A 6,615-nucleotide genomic window follows, 5' to 3' on the forward strand; every position below is an offset into this window, starting at 1 on the left:
TCCCTCCCTCTCTCTCTACCTCCCTCCCCCCTCTCCCTCTCTCCCCCTCCCCAACTCTCTCTCTCTCACTTCATCGTGCTTCTCTTTCATTCCCCTCCTCTCTCCCTCTCCACTCCTCTCTCCCCCTCTCCCCTTCTCTCTCTCTCTCTCTCTCTCTCTCTCTCTCTCATAGCTGAGCTGGTTAGGTCTTTCCCACCCTTGCCTCTTGCTTCTCACTCACACTAAGCTCATCACCTGCTCCTCAGAGCTTTGAAAAAAACACCCCAATCTTCTAATTGGTATTAAAGGATCTGCCTCCTGCTACATATAGTTATCTTGCGTAACGTCCAGAGGAGTAATCCGCTTAGCAGGGCAAACCCTGGAAAACAGCCTCCCAGGTACATCAGAACAGACGTAAAGACACTGTCATCACTTGCTGGACTCAATGCTTCTCCCCTCTCACTACGGTCCATCACAGTAAACGGGTTCTCAGACTGACGTCAAGTGAAGTCCCAAATTAGCTGCTGTTTACCAGTCAAGTTTAATCGCTTACTCTTTCAGGACCAAATGGCTGGTGAATAGTGGAACAATGTTTTGCAGGAAATGGCCAGTCTTCTGAAATTTAATCAGTCACTTAAGATTAGAATGATTGCTTTCAGCCTGCAGTGTGTCAAACCCCAATACTACAAACAGAAACAGCACTCAGTCAAGCACACGTGGACAGACATTCAGCTCAGCTGTGTTCCCTGTGGACAGTCTGGTCTCTAGTGGTCGGTTTCTCACCGAGTGTAAATATAATGATGGGGAGCCAACCTCATGCTTACCAAGACCCTCATCTATGGGGCTCAGGGCAAATCGACAAGTGTTAGCATGTTAGTGTTAGCTTGTTAGTGTTAGCATGTTAATGTTCAGACTCGTGCTTGAAGCCCAAGACTGTCAGCTACATGAGACGTGATGATGAAGTTCTAACTGATCCCTGCTCAGACACGACTGGTCCCACAACGTTCTCCAGATAGCAGGGAGCTACATTGGGACCCACACTTCCCAGAACTTCATCATAAAAACCATGAACACGCTGCCCTTCTCTGGGGAGCCGCAGCTTAGATATTAGATAGTACCACTGTGGAGGTGACGTTTCCAGTTAACATAAATATGTCTGGTGCCCCTCCAGAGCAGTGCAGGCTTGTCTGACTGGTTTCCTCGTCCACCCTCCGGTGCCTGTGGGGGGACGGGACATGACGTGACGGGACAAGGTCCTGTGTTAGGTGTCAATAACATGGCGCCCTAGTGCTGGGCTTGTCTGGGCGCAGTGGCTCTGGGTTTGAGTCCAGGCTGCCCGTAGTAGCTGGCAGCTCCTGCTCACACAGTCTCAGCTAAGTCCTTTAGTATGCGCACCAACTCACCAAGTCCACGTATGCACACTAACTCTGCTAAATGCACTGCTACTCACGTTAAGCAAATGTAACTGTACGAATGCTTGAGGGAGATGATCACTAATTTACACCCTGCATGTCACCTGACCCCGGCATTGTGACATCACACTCTTCTAGAACGGGACCAACAGTTCGTTTGGTCTGCCACAGTGGCGATGTAGTGCCCGGACGCTCTGCCTGTCCACACCCCGCGGCTTTGTCTGGGCGTCCTCAATAATGCAGCGGCCCTGGGCCCCCTGCCCAGCCAGACCTCTGACACAGGTGCCTGACTCCCCGCTGATCAGCTTTCAGGCCCGTCACCTACTACTGCAATGCTACACCGCACCTCACACCCCAGACAGAACAACAGCAGATCGCCTTGGCTAGACTCTTCAGGAAAGGTGACCGGGTAGTGCCGTGTGTCCGTCCGAGACCTGCCAACTGTGGCCGTCATGCTTCCTGTAACTGTAGTTTCAAAGGTGACACAGTGAAGTCACAGTAATGCTCAGCTTTAGTTACAAACATAGCTGTCATTATTGCGGGTGACACCTGTCATTCAAAATGTGTGCCTTAATTCAAGGACTAGTGTTTCATGGTTCAGAACACTATTAGTTAGTAAATAGTTATTATTATTATTTTATTAATTATTATTATTATTATTATTATTATTATACATCATTATAATAAATCAATGTTAAATTCTTTCTGTCATTAGTTCCCATTGACTCAGGCATGAGCAGTAAGATAATACACTGTTAACAAGACTAATAGCTCTGGTGTTCACATAAATGTCACTGTAAAGTATTCAGCTAATGTGTTCTCATTTCCACACTATCACTCCATGCCCCTCTGTTCAAATTAGACCATAAGATTGGAGCACTTAGGAAATTTCTAATTAGGAAAATGATGTGATTAGACTTGTCACTGGAAAACATACCATAATGCCTTATTTATTTGTGTTACTACATCATTTATTTTGCCACGACTCTAGGTTGATGTCGGCTGATGATAAACACCAATGCACCTAATGTCTCCCACCAGTACAAGGAGCAATTGTTAAGCTGCTGTTTGATAACGGGTAACAAAGTGCAACACTGTAGCCTCTTAGTACTGGTTACCGTCCCTAGTGCCTCACTGTTGCTGTTACAGACCTCTCATTGTCTCTAGTGTAACACTGTTGCTGATACAGACCTCTCATTGTCTCTAGTGTAACACTGTTGCTGATACAGACCTCTCATTGTCTCTAGTGTAACACTGTTGCTGATACAGACCTCTCATTGTCTCTAGTGTAACACTGTTGCTGTTACAGACCTCTCATTGTCTCTAGTGTAACACTGTTGCTGATACAGACCTCTCATTGTCTCTAGTGTAACACTGTTGCTGATACAGACCTCTCATTGTCTCTAGTGTAACACTGTTGCTGATACAGACCTCTCATTGTCTCTAGTGTAACACTGTTGCTGATACAGACCTCTCATTGTCTCTAGTGTAACACTGTTGCTGTTACAGACCTCTCATTGTCTCTAGTGTAACACTGTTGCTGTTACAGACCTCTCATTGTCTCTAGTGTAACACTGTTGCTGTTAGACCTCTCATTGTCTCTAGTGTAACACTGTTGCTGATACAGACCTCTCATTGTCTCTAGTGTAACACTGTTGCTGTTACAGACCTCTCATTGTCTCTAGTGTAACACTGTTGCTGATACAGACCTCTCATTGTCTCTAGTGTAACACTGTTGCTGTTACAGACCTCTCATTGTCTCTAGTGTAACACTGTTGCTGTTACAGACCTCTCATTGTCTCTAGTGTAACACTGTTGCTGTTACAGACCTCTCATTGTCTCTAGTGTAACACTGTTGCTGTTACAGACCTCTCATTGTCTCTAGTGTAACACTGTTGCTGTTACAGACCTCTCATTGTCTCTAGTGTAACACTGTTGCTGTTACAGACCTCTCATTGTCTCTAGTGTAACACTGTTGCTGATACAGACCTCTCATTGTCTCTAGTGCAACACCGTTACTATTACATCAGGAATCAGGAATCCACTCATTTTGCTGTTGGCATGATGTTTACATGATGTTTGCTAGTTACACAAGTGGCATCTGGTCATTAGAAGGGCAGGGTTACTACTCCGTGTTCAACTCTCTACAGACATGTTTGGATCACACAGCTTAGATCATCTGAAAAACTAGACATTTTTCTAAAATCTAAAATAATGATTCAAGAATATAAAAAAAAACTCCAGGAATATGATCATTTTAGGCTTGTTTTGGCCAAGCTCATTTTAAATGTTTTATATATAAGAACAGACATGTTTTCAACTGAATTTATTCATCAGTGATTCATGTATATCACTTTATTCTTCAGAACTGATCATGGTAATATGGCCAGATTTAGAAAGTAATAAAATTAAAAGTACATGCATACAAATGTATACAGTACCACCCACTGGCCATGTAGTTACTGTTAACTGTAAACTGGACTGAGATGATAATATAGCCTGCAGGCAGGAAGGAAAACATCACATTATTAACATTTTATTTCTCAAAAATCAAAACAAATAAACAAACAACAAATGCAACTTACATGAGTGTTTGAAACAGAGGCCATCACCATGCCAACAGGCACATCACAAGAAGGCTCTTTACCTGCGTCGACTTTCACATGAAATGCGTGTGTTGACTTTCCCATTAAATGCGTGTGTTGACTTTCGCATTAAATACGTATGTTGACTTTCACATGAAATGCGTGCGTTTACAGGTTGTTTCTCAGTCAGATCCAAGTACCGAAATGTCATAACTGGCTGAGACCGGTTGAAACCCATAAAAGCAAGATAGCAGCAGTTTTTACTGTTTCATCAAGCAATGGATCAGTCTATAACACTCTTTAGACATATTGTAAATTGTGTTATGATGTGTTATATCTTTGTACAATACATTACTGGAAACCCATGTCTCATATTACCAAATGTCTCATTAAAGAAATGCTTACTGGTGGCTGAGAGAACCTGTCTCACTCTCATCTGACAGAGGTTTACAGAACCTGTCTCATCTCAACTCACAGAGGCAACTGGTTTACAGAACATGTCTCACTCTCATTCGACAGAAGCAACATCATCTGTTCACATAAAGTTCAGCAGCTACTGAGCATTTGATGCTAGCTGATTTAAGGTTTCAAGAAACTTTTCTGTACTTAGTAGAGACTGACAATTGTAATTGTAATTAACTAAAAAAGTGCTTAAATATTTGCTTACAAGATAAAATGTTTACTAAAAGACAAAAAACTAACGTGAAATATTCCTGCCTATATATAATCTGAATTGTACATCAGTAGCACCAGAGTACTGCGAGCTCAGCACAGCCTTGTGCAGAAAGGCAGAATGTTGTTGTACTCTAAACGTTTAAACATTACTCTAAACGTTTTCCTCACAGTGTGGGCTGACTTCCAGAAACGCTCCACTGAGCTCCGGGAACAGAACGATCCAAGAAATGACAGTGTGTTCGGCAAAGTGGCCACAGCCACCACAACCACGCTGAACTGGCACTGTCATAGTCAAAGAACACTGTACTCTACAATTGGAATGAAAAACTTAGTCCCACCCAGAACATACTGCCTATGCTGTACATATTATGTGATATAGGTTGCTTGTGTATTACATGAAAACTTGCATTTAGGACCTTTAAAATAAACTAATTTAGTTTCTTAAAAGGTAAACATATATACACCTAGGAAATAATAATTGTCATACCACTGGAAAAAAAATAACTTTTTGACAAGTACACTGGTGCAGCTAATAGATTTATAAGTGTAATACATTTATAAATTCATGAACATTTTGAATTCATATATATATAGGCTATATATATATCTCAAAACGTTCATGAATCAAACTATACAAACACTACCACACCACTCACAGTGAACTACGTGCCAGACAATCCAATTTGCTTTCAGTTATGAATTAAGAACATGCTTAGGAACATGCATTTTCCATTTTAGTATTTTGCTAACAGAAGGAATCAATCAGTAATAAGACAACAAATAAATAAAAATAAGTAAGTCAGGTCCTCCCACGCAGCGCGTGACGCCGCTCGAGCTGGACTCAGAGGGCTGGCGCACGCGGGGCTTCGCCCGTCAAAAGCCCATTACATAATACCAGAGTATATCGGCACTTTCCAGCACGCTGTTATTATGAGACAGCAAAGTCTCTCCCTGCGGGGGTTTCGGAACCATCCTAAAACACGCAGCACGTTTGTGTGTCAAACTAACGCAAAACCGGTCCATCTCTACACTCTGTCACTGTGAATCAGCGGGTCAAGAAAAGATCATCTTAGAATGAACACTTGTTAGTATATATCCATGTAGCGCCAATTAATCAAGATTGAAGAGAATGTGTACTTACGTCTGTGATTATACACGACTTCTAGCGCTCCGTTGTTTGTATTATTTTGTAATATTACTGAAGTAATTCATTATATCTTTATAGTATTTACCATGTCTGTGGACAAGATCTCACTTCCCCCTCAAAACATAAAAACTGTAATTTGCGTGTCTCGGTTCAAGTAAAAACAGTGAGCACATTTTCCATGATTTATGAAATGTTTTAAATCACTCTAATTGTGCACAACCATGCAGGGCGACGTTTTCACGTCGCTGCAAGATACGTTCCAGTTGCAAAAATAAAGTGGAAAAGCATCACTGTCATCACGTCTCGCGCACGGTGCAGCCGGAGCAGGTGCTGCACGAGCTCGCCGTCTTACCTCCGTCACGTGCCGCTGACACCTTCAGTCTCCACCTTTAGGACGCCAGGTGGACCGCGCGCCCAGCCCAGCTACATGGAGCTCGCGGACTCTGTGAGCGCCCGCAGCGTCGTGTTATTCACACCTGAATCTTCAGCACTGGAGGGCATCACACGTACATCAAGCGCTGAAGGAACCCCGGCATCTCTAGTCTATCCGCTCTGTGGGCGGGGCCTCCGGTGGGGCGTCCCTGACACGCCTTTGTGCCCGCCCACCACTCATAGGCTCCGCCCACCATTCCACTCGCACTGAAAGGCTAATTGAGTCGTGGATACTGACTCGAGATGAACTGTTTTAATCCGATAAAGTTGTTTCAACAGCTCGACGCAACGTAATCACGTTTCAGTATAAAACACGAACGTATTCAAGTGACGAGACGTGATTTATTTAAGTATATACGTTAGAGGCGCAATTTTTGTACCCGCC

At 43.2% G+C, this 6,615-nt stretch overlaps 1 protein-coding gene across 1 annotated transcript in view; it reads right to left on the reverse strand.

Annotated features, from left to right (window-relative positions):
• The window catches only part of prlra (prolactin receptor a), a 25,303-nt gene extending 18,993 nt beyond the window's left edge, over positions 1-6,310 (reverse strand). The window contains exon 1 of the mRNA XM_076988858.1: positions 6,151-6,310. The gene's annotated coding sequence lies outside the window, so the exon portion shown is untranslated. The remainder of the gene's footprint in view (positions 1-6,150) is intronic.
• Between the last annotated feature and the right edge of the window lie 305 nt (positions 6,311-6,615).

This window comes from Brachyhypopomus gauderio, unplaced genomic scaffold (assembly GCF_052324685.1).
Source record: "Brachyhypopomus gauderio isolate BG-103 unplaced genomic scaffold, BGAUD_0.2 sc64, whole genome shotgun sequence".
Taxonomy (NCBI): domain Eukaryota; kingdom Metazoa; phylum Chordata; class Actinopteri; order Gymnotiformes; family Hypopomidae; genus Brachyhypopomus; species Brachyhypopomus gauderio.